The sequence below is a fragment of the Littorina saxatilis genome, linkage group LG4 (genome assembly GCF_037325665.1).
Source record: "Littorina saxatilis isolate snail1 linkage group LG4, US_GU_Lsax_2.0, whole genome shotgun sequence".
Lineage (NCBI taxonomy): Eukaryota > Metazoa > Mollusca > Gastropoda > Littorinimorpha > Littorinidae > Littorina > Littorina saxatilis.
This window is the reverse complement of record NC_090248.1, coordinates 3380201-3397491: the sequence shown is the minus strand read 5'-3', so window position 1 is coordinate 3397491 and position 17291 is coordinate 3380201. Positions and strand designations below refer to the sequence as shown.

The following is a 17291-nucleotide window of genomic DNA, read 5'->3' as shown; positions in this document are numbered from 1 at the left end:
GAGAGAGAGAGAGAGAGAGAGAGAGAGAGAGAGAGAGAGAGAGAGAGAGAGAGAGAGAGAGAGAGAGAGAGAGAGAGAGAGAGAGAGAGAGAGGAACGTTTTGTGTATAACGCATCATTTAAACACTGACCAAAATATCCTAATTCTGTATAGTAAAGAAAACGCTCATGCAAAGGGTTTAGTACCTTTTAAACGCCCATCCCCAACTTTTGGACAAAATGGGGGGGGGGGGGGGGGTATTCAATGTAGTTTACGGTATATTTTAATGTAATACTAATGTTCTTGTGTTTCGTTTGTATTTATGTTAATACACAGCAGCTTCAATACCTGTACGTATTTGAGATAAGTAAGTACAATTGCTACTATTTGATTTGATACGCAACCTGGCTGCACTCTTGAACGGATCTTGTATTACTGTTGTAGAAAACGAGCTTTGTGATGAGGCGTTAAAATATGGGTTTTTTTTAATTGTTGGCGATCTTTTGCAGTTCAGGGCATGTCATCATCGGATAGTGTGAAGAACAGGGTAGGTGGTCCAAGAGACCTAAACCTTGCAAGTAAATCGTACAGTGCATTACGAAAACAAGCGGCAATTTCTTTCTTTCTTTATTTGGTATTTAACGTCGTTTTCAACCATTCAAGGTTATATCGCGATTCTCTTGATGTTTTTTTTACTGACATGTATAAGGTGTCATAGACACCGGGGTTGTCACCAGGATCCTTGAGATTGTGTGCACACACTCTGTTCAAATTTCCTGAAGCTAATGGAGATTTCATCTGCATGTAAAATGAAGCAACTTAGTTTAGCTGAAATGTATCAAACGCTACAGTGGTAAGTTTGAAATCTATCTATGTTGAACCGTCTTTTTTGCAAATACATTGACTGTGAAATGTGTGTAGGCCTCAGATGATCAAACGCTTTCTAACCCTGTGGAAAAAGCCACGAAAATGCCATTTCTTCTCCATTTTCAGTTACAGAAATATTCAAAGGGACATGCAGGGATTCAACATTTCAAAATCTTGCAGAAATGTTCAACATTATAATTAATATAAATCGAAACTGAAATACTAGATACTTTAAAAAGAATTTTGGTGCACTATTTATTTTTCTCGAATAATTGTGTGCAACTTTCTTCGTAACTTTCTTTCATGAAGTGTACGTATTTGTTCTAGAAATAGGCGCGTTCCCTGTTTTAGAGTGAACACTGTTTTCATGGTGCACTAACCTGTGCTTTGAAAAAGATGCAAATAATACACAACGGCCATAACTTCTCTTTATTTCAATGAATTTCAACTTTAGATACAGCGATTTAAAGTGCAGATTAAAAACAATCATTGTATGAAGAATTAAAAAATATGTTGGTTACGATACAATTTTGACACACGCTATGAATATGATTCAAAATTAACACATGAAAACCAGTCAACGAGCGAACGACGAAGAAGAAGAAGATTTACGAATACGAAAACATTAAACAAAAAACCCCGAAGTTCATTGTGCGTCTCGGACCTGGGACAACTGGTGCTGAAGCGCAATGTTATATCCGTTACACCACGAAGGCTTCTTATTCATGTGAAGAATTTAAGAAGATAAATCCTGCCAACATCTGCGCAGGAGCATAGAGGAACGTGGAAAAAAATTACACAATACCACGCAAACCCGCGAGCTGAAGTGAACTGCACTGCACTTTTATTTACAAGGACACACACACACACTTTTTTTACAAGTACACACACACACACAGAGAGACACACACACACAGACACACACACACACAGACACACACACACACACACACACACACACACACACACACACACACACACACACACACACACTTAATGAAAAAGGGGAACAGATCAAGCGCTGCAAATAAATGAAGAAGTTTTCTCTTCCATGCAAATTGCGGACTACTCGCTTGAAAAAAAACTTTTGTTGTTTCTTTCACTATCCATCCTGCGTGCAATGGTTCAACACTCATGGCTGGTCCAAATGGTATTCCCCCTTTAACGCAGGCACCACTGTAAATACGAAAATACCCGCGTTTCAAATACTTTGCAGACGGGCGCAGTGGCCTGGTGGATAAGATATCGGCCTCCTAATCGGAAGGTCGATGTCAAATCCCGGCCGCGGCAACCGTGTCGGTTAAGGAAGTAGATTTTTCCGATCTCCCACGAATGTGCAGACCTGCTCATTCCCCTTCGTGTGAACACGCAAGCACAAGACCAAGTGCGCACGGAAAAGACCCTGTAATCCATGTCCGAGTTCGGTGGGTTGTAGAAACACGAAAATACCCAGCATGCTTCCCCAGAAAACGGCGTATGCCGCCGCTGCCAAATGGCGGGGTAAAAACGGCCATGCACGTAAAAGCCGTGGGAGTTTAAGCCAATGAACGAACAAACAAACAAACAAACAAATATGTTGCAATACATGTATCCCAAACAAAACATGTTTCCGTACCCCTTATTTTGTTGAAACACAGCTTGGGCCCTTGTTGATTTTAACCAACCAATGTTCTTGTGCAACAATTCAAACTGGCTTCGCGTGCGATTATTTACTGACATAGTTAATTCACTTACAAGCCGTAAATTCTCATTGCTTTTACTGTTGAGTTAAGGTACAGTATTAAACACAAAGAGGTTGTATGAGAGACATTTTCAAAAATATGTGTCTGTGCATAGTTTTGGTTTCGTAAACTCCGGGTTCTGCCCACAGCCCTCTTTTGATTGGATTATTCTCAACTCCCTAGCTGTTAATGTTTTCAGTTATCAATCAATCAATCAATCAATCAATGAGGCTTATATCGCGCATATTCCGTGGGTACAGTTCTAGGCGCTCTGCAGTGATGCCGTGTGAGATGAAATTTTATACGGCCAGTAGATTGCAGCCATGTCGGCGCATATTTACCTTTCACGGCCTTATTCCAAGTCACACGGGTATGGTAGACAATTATTAACTGTGCCTAAGCAATTTTGCCAGGAAAGACCCTTTTGTCAATCGTGGGATCTTTAACGTGCACACGCAATGTAGTATACACGGGGGGTGGTTCGGACACCGAAGAGAGTCTGCACACAAAGTTGACTCTGTGAAATAAATTTCCGCCGAACCTGGGATCGAACTCACGCTGACAGCGGCCAACTGAATACAAATCCCGCGCGCTACCAACTGAGCTATATAAAACATGCCTTGACATTATGTCAACTTTTTTGTATTTTAATAACATCTGATGAAATATATCCATCTAGATCAGGCTTAGACTCAGAAAGACTTGTATTTCGGCAACAGCACGATGACTGATGAGCGACTCAATCACGTAACGAGATATGCGGTTCGTAAGTACAGTGTCACGAGATGTTGTCGAAGTAATTCGATGCTAACCCTGCAGAGTTATGTTTTGGAACATTTAAAACACATTATTTTGTGTTTGTTTCCATGTTTTTGTGTACAATTAAACCTCCCTTTTAAGACACCCCACCCCACCCCCAATGTAAGGCCTCTCCCCTTTAAAGGCTTGCTTTTGTAGACTTTCTGTTCATACCTTCGGTAAACATAACCTCCTTTTAAGACTCCCTCCTTTTTAAGACCTGAACTTCTCAGATTTTTGGAGGTCTTAAAAATGGGGTCCAGTAATTCATGTTGCTTCGGTGGTTGGCCGCAACGAATTCCGCAGTGATCCATACCAAATCAGTACCTGGCGAGCGTTGGTTAGTATTGCAATTGACCACCAATAATGCATTGGAATAAAAAAATGAATAAAGTAAAATAAAACAAAACAAAGCAGAGTAAAGAAACAATGAAATAACATTAAACAAAATATAGCGTTGACGGGGCTCGAACCTACGACCTACTGATTGGATACGCTGTATGCTAACCGTTGCGCTACAGAGAAATGTTTCCATAGAGGGTAAAACTAAACAAAAGATCCAAAAAAGGTCAGAGCCACAGGCACGCGATATTGAACTCGGTACCTTACAGCAGAGGAATTTGTTTCTTTTTTTCTTTCTAGAGTATTTTTGGCAGCAAGATAACGTAACAAAGCCGACACATGTTTGGTTGTCTTTATAAAAACTTTTCTTGAACATTATATGGGGGGTAAAGACACTGGTGATTGGTATTGCTTCAAACCGGTGTCTTGTGCCTTTGCTTTGTCCCCAAGCTGTTTTGCAACTTCGAAGGGTCTCGTCAGTGTTGGTTTGCTTCAGTGAATGATTAAGGTCAGTCCATCACACGGTTTGATATGCACGAGGAAAACGGTTTGATATGCACGGGGAAGAATTTGGTAGACACTCGTTTTCATATGATCAAGGGCCGAAGCTGTGTTTTAATAAAAGAAGGGGTACGGAAACATGTTTTGTTTGGGTTACATGTGTTGCATAGTATTTAAAAACCGTATAAACAGTGGTGCCTCTGTGTGTGTGTGTGTGTGTGTGTGTGTGTGTGTGTGTGTGTGTGTGTGTGTGTGTGTGTGTGTGTACGTGGGTGTGGGTGTGTGTACGTGTTTTGTGTGTGTGTGTGTGTGTGTGTGTGTGTGTGTGTGTGTGCGTGTGTGTGTGTGTGTGTATTTAAGCATGCGCGCGTGCTGCGTCTGTTTTAGTGAGTGATTTTTCAAAAAAGTCTTGATGATTTTAGTGCAATTCAGAACTAATGCGAATAACATTTTCTTTTAAACCGCCCGGCACTACAAGGCATTTATTATCGTTTTTATAAGGACATTAACATGTTATAGTGTTTGAGTCTTGACTTGCGATTTATTTATATTAATGAGCACCACAAAAAAAACTTGCCCCCCCCCCCCCCAAAAAAAAAAAAAAAAAGAAAGAAAAAAAAGAAGTATACTGTTTTATAAACTGAACAGAAAAAGCGCGCATGATTCATAAAAATACACTAACAAAATATGGTATTGACGGGGCTCGAACCATCGACTTCAAAGACAGCGCCGCAGTCCTATCCACTGAGCTATGCGGACATCTGTCAAAATCGAACTATCTAGGAAACGTCTATTTTGTGAGATACAGGACTCACGACAGTCGTGTTGTGAATTAGGTCAGTTCGACCTTCGCTTACCCCGCTTGGCGTGCAATGCACGGAGTTCTACCGACCTCAGTTTAAAAACAAATTGTTTTGGCGATTTCTCACGTAGGCACTTCCAGCTTATACGGCAATGAAGAAACCGTTTTGATATGCACACACACACACACACACACACACACACACACACACATACTTACGTACAACAACAACACCACCAACAACAATATACCTAAGTTATGTGGCTGCTTTCCACCGAGAAAAGTGTGAGATTGGAGTGATGTGTGATGAGTCTTTTAAACGAACACGAGGACTGCTTAAAACGGAATTGTTAGTTTCATTTCTTCCAACGCAATTGTTGGTTTACTATAAGCTCTTGCTTTCTTTAGATTTGTCTTTGTGTATGTTTTGTCTGTGTGTAAGTACACCAAACCGAATCGAGCACGGCATATTGCTATCAGTGTTATTGCTGAGGTAGCCTTGCTTGTTTGTTGTTGTTTGTGTGACAATACTTGAATGGATGATTGCCATCCTTGAATGTTTTTCCTGCTGTTTCAGACTGTGCTCCGGGTTACTACAAGTCCGGCGACCAATGCGCTCAATGCTCGGTTAACTGTAGAAACAGGCAGTGTGACAGCAACACTGGGAAGTGTGATGGTGAGCAATTTGTTTAATCACGATGACACATATACACTAACACATAATACACAGACAGATGTACACAGACACATGTACATATACACGGATACACAGACACAGAAACACGCACATACAGACTCACACACACACATGCATGCACGCATACACAGACACACACACACACACACACACACACACACACACACACACACACACACATTTTTGTTTACATGGTTAATGTTTAGATTATGTTTAGGCTGATGAAGTGAACAGGGGAACTGTTAGCATTATCAACTGTCATTGTAGTACAGGTTTGAGACTTATTGAAGTATGTTGACAATTGCTTTATATGCGTAAATTATAATATTGCAGATTGTGTTAACGGTTTCCATGGAGATAAGTGTGGCTCGCCATGCTCAACAATAAAGTCAGATACTTACACCCAGTGCACGCAGTGTACCCAAGACGGCAGGTGCACAGCCTGCAGTAACAACTTCCAGGCCCCCAGCTGTACAGGTAACGCTTGTTTTTCCTGCACAAAATACTTAAAGGGCAGCTGTCGGGTTGTGGCTCTCAAAATCTGTTCCTTAGAATGAGTTATCATGTAACTGAAACTATACTTAAAAGTTACTTTGTGATTTTGACAGCTTGATAACACAAGTCCGAAGACTTTAGACATGCTACAATGTCTTTAATCGAGGAAAGTTTGCATTCTTGGCCGAGTCAATGCAACCCGCTCGAAAATTACTTCCCTTGGACGCGTGACGTCAGCCGCGGAATCGGCCGGGTTGAACGGTGCTCTCTTTATGCCGTGTAATGGGCGCAATCGGGTTGTCTAGTCAAGCCCTCAAGCATACTTCACGGGTAGGTGAAGAGAAACTTAGGATGGGGTGACTTCTCCCAGGCCAAAATTTCGCAGTAAAAAACGGAGTTCATAAAGTGTCTTCTGTCCCCCTCCTGCTTTTGTTCCACTTGAACCCTGTTTTTGTTCAACTTATTGGCAGATATTGTCACGCGTCGAGGAACACAAACACACACACACAAACACACTCACACACAGATACACACACACACACACACACACACACACACACACACACACACACACACACACACACACGTTGTTATCACACATATACACACACACACACTTTCTTTTCTTTCTTTATTTGGTGTTAAACGTCGTTTTCAACCACGAAGGTTATATCGCGACGAGCGCACACACACACACACACACACACACACACACACACACATACGTGTTATCACACACACACACACACACACACACACACACACACACACACACACACACACACACACACACACGCGATAACCATCACAAACACAGTTTGACAAATTCATCTTTGATTGTTTGCGGCCGAACCCCCCTCCCCCATTTTCCACACTGGATCCACTGTTTCTCATCTTTGTCTCCGTCTCTCTTCCCTTTATCTTATCTCGTCTATCTACTTGAATGTGGTAACTGAAGATGTATTATCATCATCTCTTTCCTAGATTTTCCCACCGACAGAGTTGGCTTTTGTCTTGAATTCAGTACCTCACACGTACACGGTAATTGGTGTGACACCTCAAGCGGACCTTCTTCATAAGTGTACAGTGTCTGCTGACGAGGGTCTGTGGTTGAGCAACTTTATGGTTTAACCGGGTGGACTGGAGGAGTAGCAACAGCATGTGAACCACTTTAGAAATGACTTGTAAAGGTTGCAGTCGGTCAGATCAAAGAAGAGAAAATGTGAACGTGGGTCTTGAGAAGATATTACCATCCTAATACTTTACTTTGTGCAAGAATCAATCACGCGTACAGCATTACAGATGTCCAGCTGTAGTCTACATTGTACTGTAAACTTCACAGCGGCCTTATCGGCTTCCTCGAGTGACGTCACAGCAAGGCTAACGCTGCGGCGTCTTTCTTGTGCTGACAGAGTTGTCGGTCGCGGATTTTGAGTCGTTTCGGCCTGCCAACTGCTTCGTTTTTTTGCGGATTGTGAGAACTAGCAGAAAGTTTCACGCATTTTAATGGTTTCAAACTAATGATGAAAGTGTCTTCTTCTGGACCAAATCAACAGTCTTTAGTTGAATCAACTCGGAAAACTCTTAAACGCGTTTTTGCACGCGACTCCGCGCATTTTTGAGACCAGGCAACCCGACAGCTGCCCTTTAAGGCAGAGTTCTGACAGAGTGTTACTTTGTGTGTGTGGCCATGTTGCTTTTGGGCATCTTTAAAGTCAAGAAGTTAAGGGTTGGCTCTTTCATTTTTCTTTGGCTTGTGCTACTTGTTATTATCGTCAGTTTTCAAGATTTATATACGTTGCTCGTCATGTTAGCGAGGCAGTGCTTTTGTGTGTGTGTGTGTGTGTGTGTGTATATGTGTGTGTGATGAGGAACTTCCGGTTACTCAAACTGACACTAAAGTAGAAAGATGGCTTTTCGAGACATATGACTGCTTTGAAAATAAACATCTCATCAGAACGATCTGTGCAATAAAACGTATCTGCCTAGACGAATAGTTAATTGTATTGTTTCGCTTGCATAATCATATTGTCCACACATTCTCCTTTCCTGTGTTGGTATTCGTTGGCATTACAAATTGCTATTTAAGTGTACCATGACTCTTATTCAACAAAACAATACTAACTTTAGGTGACCTGCTGTGCTCCAAAGATGGGTGACTATTGTTTGACATTTGAATAAAAGCCAGCAAGTTATGTTCTTTCAAGGAACACTATGTTTCATGCGTTTAAAAAAAACCCACATACAAGCGTTGTAAGCAGTGGAACTAAAGAAGCAGCATCTTAGTCGCCCGATTTTTCAACATGCCTGGTATTAAGTTTATCTCTATGTAACCTAGTGCCAAATGTAGCCGAGTGTCCCTTTCTCTCTACAAACTTAAACAGTCAAAACAAATGACACCGGTTATATTACCAGGTTCTTTTATTTCCAAACGGTGTTGTAGGGAAAATGTGGGGAAAATGGAGGGTTTACAACCAACAAAAACTTCTTCCAATCTTCTAAACTCTTTCACAAAAAGACGCACAAATAAACAATAACAATACAGATATCCTAATCTAGAGAAGAATCCGACCAACCAGGTCACCGAACCAAACTAACATCCGGAACAATACTTCCAAAAATATTCTTTAAATCCCCTCTCTAAAACTATACTCTAGAACTATACTCCAGCACTATACTCCAGAACTATACTCTAGATCCTCACTCTACAACTAGAACACAACAAAACAAACAATACCCTGAATCCTTACTCTAAACTCTGTTCTAACCCTAAACAATCCTCAATCTACTAAATCTTAATCTACAAAAATCAATCTACAAAACCCTATCTACAAAATCTAACTGAACCAATCTAACGAAACCTAACTAAACCTAACTAAACCCCGTCGCACATTCCGCCCACCCTGTAAAATACAGAATGCACGCCGTAAACATACATAAACAACTCAACAACCTCAACCACCACAAACTAAATCCTCTTACAACAACAAAACACAGCATTCCTTCTAAATAACATGCCTACAATACAGTTCTCTCAAACACTCAAACGGGTTTCTAAACATTCAATAAACAAATCAATTTTCCCGAACATTCGACTCACAAAACAATCTACTTGAACATTCAAATAAATCCCCCCAAAGCATGTCACAACCTGCATACTGTAATGCTGTTTTACCCATTGTATAAAAAGAATAACATATGAATAACATACCCGTCACAGAAAATTCACATTGCTGTTCCCTTTCCGCCCGTAGCAGACTTGCCACGCGACCGCTCACCAGACAACACGTCTGTTCTGCTCAACAAGCATCAGCAAAAGGGAAGGGCCCCAGCCCACAACATCACGCGATCCTACGTCACAAGGTCAAAACAAACTCAACCCAGAGGGGTGTCAGGTACCAAAAAACGGTCATGTTACCTATGCAAATTAAAGAATCGGCTCTTCCGCCAAACCATTTTAATACAGACAAAACACAGTCTCGGAAACCTTATTGGATCCCCGATAGTACAGGTTGAATCCGCGATAGCACAGAGGTACCATGAGTACTCGAGTTCACGGATGCGCAAAAGTACATGTGTACTGTAACTGTCGCTCAGTAACAAGCTCACATCCAATACGCTGGCTGTCTTTAACAAGTAACATAGATGTTTAGACAATGCACTCAGGGTTGCACTTTGACTGCAGAGAAAACAAAATAATGCAATGCCTGCCTTCCTGTACATGCATCCTGTGGTTTCAGACTGTGCTTCAGGCTACTACAAGACCGGCAACCGGTGCTACCAGTGCTCGACAGACTGTAAAGACGGGCAGTGTAATCGTGACACTGGGAAGTGTGACGGTGAGTTTAATTCTTACACACACACACACACACACACACACACGCACACACACATACACAGAGACACACACACACACACACACACACACGCACACACACACACACACACACACACACACACGCACGCACGCACGTGAGAAACTCTTTTTTTACCAACAACTAATGTGCAGATTAGAGTAGACTTGCTCGCAAAATATATATCCCATGAGCTGCTTCTTTGTCTCTGTTACTTCAGTATGGGTATATATGTTGTATTTTTATAGCTCAATAAATACATCATGGACTCCAAAAAATATATGATAGTGCAGATTCCGATTTGGGCAAAGAACTACTTTCCTCCCGACCTTTGACCTCGCGCCGAACAATGTGACACATTTGTATAAAGTTCCAAAATCGTATCGCACGGCTCAGAAAACCATATCAGTTGCACGCAAAAATGAATCTCGGAACTGATCTGATGTATGGGATGCAATAAACAAACGTTTCTTTCATTATGAAAGCAATGCAGAACAGTCGAACACTATCACAATGCCAATGGTTGCAAACCAAAACAAAAAAACGAGTACCCTCCCTTGCATCGTGAGCAGACGACTGTTTATCTACCGAGAAGCGTCCTTTGGCTTCGCTTCGTTATCAAACATCGGCTGTTTCCCGTATTTTGCGAGCAAGTCTACTCTTTTGCCTGGCTCTGCAGTAAGTCCACATCGGCGATGAAGGTATCCAAGAACTTAACATGTGTGTATTTTTCCGTAATCCAGTCATTCCTTCAAAATGCAATCAATCGGCGGTGACAGACTTGGGTCCTGTTTTCCTCTCACCCATACCAGTTTAGATTCATTCATGCAAACACACTCGCAAAACACGTAGATACATTTCAAATAGGGACCAAATGGTTAAATCTAAACCTACATATGTGTTCCCTAACATTTGCTTCTCTGTCAATAAGCTAATTGTATACGTTCGAGAAAAACAACGTGGAATCGATTCTGAATCGAGTAAGCCAAATAGGTGCCAAACCGGTTTCGCCCGTTCCACCGACCTGAAACGCAAATCAAAAGAATTGTGCGCTTCAACTAAATGAATTTCTATACGACATCATTACTTTCTTGCAACTTATGAACCTTTACTTAAACTAAATGGTCTGAAAGTAGTGTTACCGCGTACTTATCGATGCACTCATTCGTTTCATTTTTTCAGCGACGGTCACTTAGTTTGAGGTTGCAAAAGGGCCAAGTCTCGGTGGCACTACTGTTTTACACTCCACAGATCGCAACAGCGCTGCTAGTAGTGTACACTTTGTGTTTGATGGTAGAATGGGATATACAGATTACAACACTCGTGTTTTTTTTATATGGCTTGTATTTCAGTCAAGACCCAGCGGGAATATCAATCGAGATCCACTCGCCAGAGGCTCGTGTCTCCCGATGATATTCATCCGCTGGGTCTTGACTGAAATACAAGCCATATAAAACAAGAGGCGAAGCCTTCAAGGCTCCCGTAAGAAATCGACAAACAGTAACACAAACTCACTACAAGAAGCTTCGCAAAGTCTTAATACCAAAAACCCGCAGCTACGGCGTGGTACTTTGACCCCAACATCGCTTCTCAAGTTTTGACATGCGAAGCTTCGCCGTAGCTATAATCTAGAAAAAATGTTTTTATATGTAAGCCTACTTACGAGCATGTGTCTTTTGTACGTGTTTGAAATGAATGTTGTACATAATCGTCCAGTGTGTTATCATTCAGGTTCAGAAACATATACGGTCGTATCTTGTGAAAAGATATTGTCAATAAACTGAACTGTGAACTGTATGATCACATTCAGCATGTGACGCCGGAACGTACGGTTTACGCTGCGCCCTGCCCTGTGGTCACTGTCAGGGGGGAGGAGCGTGTGACCCTGAGAATGGAACCTGTCCTCTCTGTGACCCGGGCTACTATCCCCCGACCTGTCAAAACGGTAAGCAATGGACATGAACAGTATGTCTTTATTTTGAGGACACTCATCAACACGCACAAACACTTTTGGAAAAAACAAACAGCAACATGCACACACATACACATACACACACACAAACGCACACACACATACACATACACACACACAAACGCGCACACACATACACATACACACACACAAACGCACACGCACACACACACACACGCACGCACGCACGCACGCATACATACACACACACACACACGCGCACGCACGCACACACACACGCACACACACCAACACACACACACACACACACACACATACGCACACACACACACACACACACACGCATACACACACCACACACACACACACACATCTTTTTATATTTAGTCAAGTTTTGACTAAATGTTTTAACATAGAGGGGGGAATCGAGACGAGGGTCGTGGTGTATGTGTTTGTGTGTGTGTGTGTGTGTCTGTCTGTCTGTCTGTCTGTCTGTCTGTCTGTCTGTCTGTCTGTCTGTCTGTGTGTGTAGAGCGATTCAGACCAAACTACTGGACCGATCTTTATGAAATTTTACATGAGAGTTCCTGGGATCGATATCCCCGAACGTTTTTTTCATTTTTTTGATAAATGTCTTTGATGACGTCATATCCGGCTTTTCGTGAAAGTTGAGGCGGCACTGTCACGCCCTCATTTTTCAACCAAATTGATTGAAATGTTGGTCAAGTAATCTTCGACGAAGCCCGGACTTCGGTATTGCATTTCAGCTTGGTGGCTTAAAAATTAATTGATGACTTTGGTCATTAAAAATCTGAAAATTGTAAACAAAAATAAAAATGTATAAAACGATCCAAATTTACGTTTATCTTATTCTCCATCATTTGCTGATTCCAAAAACATATAAATATGTTATATTCGGATTAAAAACAAGCTCTGAAAATTAAATATATAAAAATTATTATCAAAATTAAATTGTCCAAATCAATTTAAAAACACTTTCATCTTATTCCTTGTCGGTTCCTGAATCCAAAAACATATAGATATGATATGTTTGGATTAAAAACACGCTCAGAAAGTTAAAACAAAGAGAGGTACAGAAAAGCGTGCTATCCTTCTTAGCGCAACTACTACCCCGCTCTTCTTGTCAATTTCACTGCCTTTGCCATGAGCGGGGGACTGACGAAGCTACGAGAAGGCCTATACGGTCTTGCTGAAAAATGGCATTGCGTTCAGTTTCATTCTGTGAGTTCGACAGCTACTTGACTAAATATTGTATTTTCGCCTTACGCGACTTGTTTTATATTTAGTCAAGTTTTGACTAAATATTTTAACGTAGAGGGGGGAATCGAGACGAGGGTCGTGGTGTATGTGCGTGTGTGTGTCTGTGTGTGTGTGTGTAGAGCGATTCAGACTAAACTACTGGACCGATCTTTATGAAATTTGACATGAGAGTTCCTGGGTATGAAATCCCCATACGTTTTTTTCATTTTTTTGATAAATGTCTTTGATGACGTCATATCCGGCTTTTCGTGAAAGTTGAGGCGGCACTGTCACGCCCTCATTTTTCAACCAAATTGGTTGAAATTTTGGTCAAGTAATCTTCGACGAAGCCCGGACTTCGGTATTGCATTTCAGCTTGGTGGCTTAAAAATTAATTAATGACTTTGGTCATTAAAAATCTGAAAATTGTAAAAAAAAATAAAAATTTATAAAACGATCCAAATTTACGTTCATATTATTCTCCATCATTTTCTGATTCCAAAAACATATAAATATGTTATATTTGGATTAAAAACAAGCTCTGAAAATTAAATGTATAAAAATTATTATCAAAATTAAATTGTCGAAATCAATTTAAAAACACTTTCATCTTATTCCTTGTCGGTTCCTGATTCCAAAAACATATAGATATGATATGTTTGGATTAAAAACACGCTCAGAAAGTTAAAACAAAGAGAGGTACAGAAAAGCGTGCTATCCTTCTTAGCGCAACTACTACCCCGCTCTTCTTGTCAATTTCACTGCCTTTGCCATGAGCGGTCGACTGACGATGCTACGAGTATACGGTCTTGCTGAAAAATGGCATTGCGTTCAGTTTCATTCTGTGAGTTCGACAGCTACTTGACTAAATGTTGTATTTTCGCCTTACGCGACTTGTTGTACTCTTCTTTTGTTTCATGTTTTTACATTTAGTCAAGTTTTGACTAAATGTTTTAACATAGAGGGGGGAATCGAGACGAGGGTCGTGGTGTATGTGCGTGTGTGTGTCTGTCTGCCTGTCTGTCTGCCTGTCTGTGTGTGTGTGTGTGTAGAGCGATTCAGACTAAACTACTGAACCGATCTTTATGAAATTTGACATGAGAGTTCCTGGGTATGATATCCTCAGACGTTTTTTTTCCTTGTTTCGATAAATGTCTTTGATAACGTCATATCCGGCTCTTAGTGAAAGTTGAGGCGGCACTGTCACGCCCTCAATTTTTGATCAAATTGATTGACATTTTGGTCAAGCAATCTTCGACGAAGCCCGGACTTCGGTATTGCATTTCAGCGTGGTGGCTTAAACATTAATTAATGACTTTGGTCATTAAAAATCTGAAAATTGTAAAAAAAATATTTTTTTTATAAAACGATCCAAATTTACGTTCATCTTATTCTCCATCATTTGCTGATTCCAAAAACATATAAATATGTTATATTTGGATTAACAACAAGCTCTGAAAATTAAATATATAAGAATTATTATCAAATTTTTTTTTCGAAATCAATTTAAAAACACTTTCATCTTATTCCTTGTCGGTTCCTGATTCCAAAAACATATAGATATGATATGTTTGGATTAAAAACACGCTCAGAGAGTTAAAACGAAGAGAGGTACAGAAAAGCGTGCTATCCTTCTCAGCGCAACGAATACCCCGCTCTTCTTGTCAATTCCACTGCCACTGCCTTTGCCACGGGCGGTGGAGTGACGATGCTACGAGTATACGGTCTTGCTGCGTTGCGTTGCGTTCAGTTTCATTCTTTGAGTTCGACAGCTACTTGACTAAATGTTGTATTTTCGCCTTACGCGACTTGTTTCAATTTGCAGTCTACCGGAATACAGTTATCAGTACAATTCGTAATTTGAGTTCAGTGAGACAGGGGAACTTATGAGGTGAAAGAAGACCAACAAAGTGGTTCGGAATTTAAACCATACCTATATGTGTGTGCTTCTCCATGTTCACGTGCAAAGGTTGACCTTTTTTCGTTGCAAGTGTTTTCTTACATGTGAATGTGGGTTTCATGTCCACCAGCTTGTAGCGACAAGACCTACGGACAGAAATGCAGTGAGGTTTGCGGCCAATGTAAAGGGAAGCAACCGTGTGACAAAGAGACAGGGGAGTGCACTGATGGGTGTCAACCTGGCTATATTGGTGATCTTTGCAAAACGCGTGAGTAAAGAACACGCTTTTTTTCGTCAAAAACGTCAAACGCATTAAAAAAAGAAAGGTAAGTTGTTGGAACGCTTGTTTTTGACAGATACGTTACATTCACATATGTTTCGACCCAGCGGTCTTTTAGGTGCACAGACAGACAAGTACTAATTGCACAGACAAATACTTATCTGGCAAAAAGTGCAGCAGCTTGCTGAGAAGACACAAGCGAGGCGAATAAAGCCAACAGTGTTATTCTTTATTTTTAGTCTTTATTTGTTAATATTTTATATACAAATTATGTTTGCTCTAACATATAAAAATAATGAGCTTATTATGTATATCTGTCTGTTTGGTGAGGGATGCAACCAAATATGTGGTGACTATAGTCACAACCGTGTGTCATTTATGATATGAATGAATCAATACATGGATGAAATTAAATATGTAAATAAACAAATTGATGAACATATTACATGATTCAGTCTATTCATTAATAAATAAACTGTTTCAGAATGCGAGGCAGGGCTGTACGGCGAGAGGTGTGACGAGACGTGTGGTCACTGTCAGGTCAACAGCACGTGTCATCATGAGGACGGTCATTGTCTGGTGGCCTGTGTGGCTGATTTCACTGGACCTCTCTGTCTGCAGGGTAAGTGGACGTAAGAGGTACGTTGTTTTCCCCTGCAAAGTGCACACTTGGTGTTATTGTGGATATGAGTGTGTTGTGTTTAAAAGGAGTAACGCCACAATTCCACGACTGTTAGAATACATCACTATTCTGAGTTGTTACACATACATGTCCAAGGAATGTGTGTATAGAGACAAAGGGGTAGCATAGGGTAGAATATGTATCTGCACTCACAAAAATGACTGAATGAACAATATTGTTTTGTGTTTTGATTGCATAATACATTATCGAACAAGCAACTCAACCTAGTATAGTTAAGTAGCTTAGTTAATTGCTTCGATGGTGGTGACACCAGCATGTAGTGATTGTTCATCAACGTAGTGTGATTAGTTGAATGGCGATGTAAGCGATGGATACAACGCATGTTTACGAATATTGAAATGAAAGCTGCGTGCAGGGAGATTGTTGGGTGCATGAACAAAACAGTACGGAATAATTAGTTGTATCGTATTCGTGTGCGATCAAGAGTTAGAGGCAGAACATCGGCATTGGCAATTAACTCTCTGCAGCCTTAGATGGTGTCAGCGCTTAATAAACCCTTTCGACGAACAGCTGTTATTTTCCCAGAAATAATAATGAGAGTGCGATCTTTGCTTTTTCAAAAGCGTTTGCTAGAAGTATACTTTTTTTTTAAATTCATGTAGTTACATCTATCTATTTTCCGTTTGCCTGTCTCCCTTACACGTTGGAAGATCGGAAGACTAACAGCTTTATTATTTTGCTATAGAGCTCGGAGTTATTTCTCTTTCTCTCTCTCTCCCTCTCTCTGCCTATGTCGCCCGATCTCTAAACTCACTTTCTCTATTTATCTCCTTTTTCATCTCCTTTTTACATTTAGTCAAGTTTTGACTAAATGTTTTAACGTAGAGGGGGGAATCGAGACGAGGGTGTGGTGTATATGTGTGTGTCTGTGCGTGTGTGTGTGTGTGTGTGTGTGTGTGTGTGTGTGTGTGTAGAGCGATGCAGACTAAACTACAGGACCGATCTTTGTGAAATTTTACATGGGAGTTCCTGGGTATGATATCCCCATACGTTTTTTTCGGTTTTTTGATAAATGTCTTTGATGACGTCATATCCGGCTTTTCGTGAAAGTTGAAGCGGCACTGTCACGCCCTCATTTTTCAACCAAATTGGTTGAAATTTTGGTCAAGTAATGTTCGACAAAGCCCGGACTTCGGTATTGCATTTCAGCTTGGTGGCC

The 17291-nt window shown here is 40.8% G+C and overlaps 1 protein-coding gene and 1 long non-coding RNA gene across 2 annotated transcripts in view; both read left to right on the top strand.

Moving 5' to 3' along the window:
- The window catches only part of LOC138965698 (uncharacterized), a 268534-nt gene that overhangs the window by 85417 nt on the left and 165826 nt on the right, over nt 1–17291 (top strand). The gene's annotated exons all lie outside the window — the stretch shown is intronic.
- LOC138965720 (uncharacterized) lies at nt 11871–16051 on the top strand. Its single transcript, XR_011455494.1, has 3 exons — nt 11871–12001; nt 15280–15417; nt 15914–16051. It is a non-coding gene; the product is annotated as an uncharacterized lncRNA (long non-coding RNA).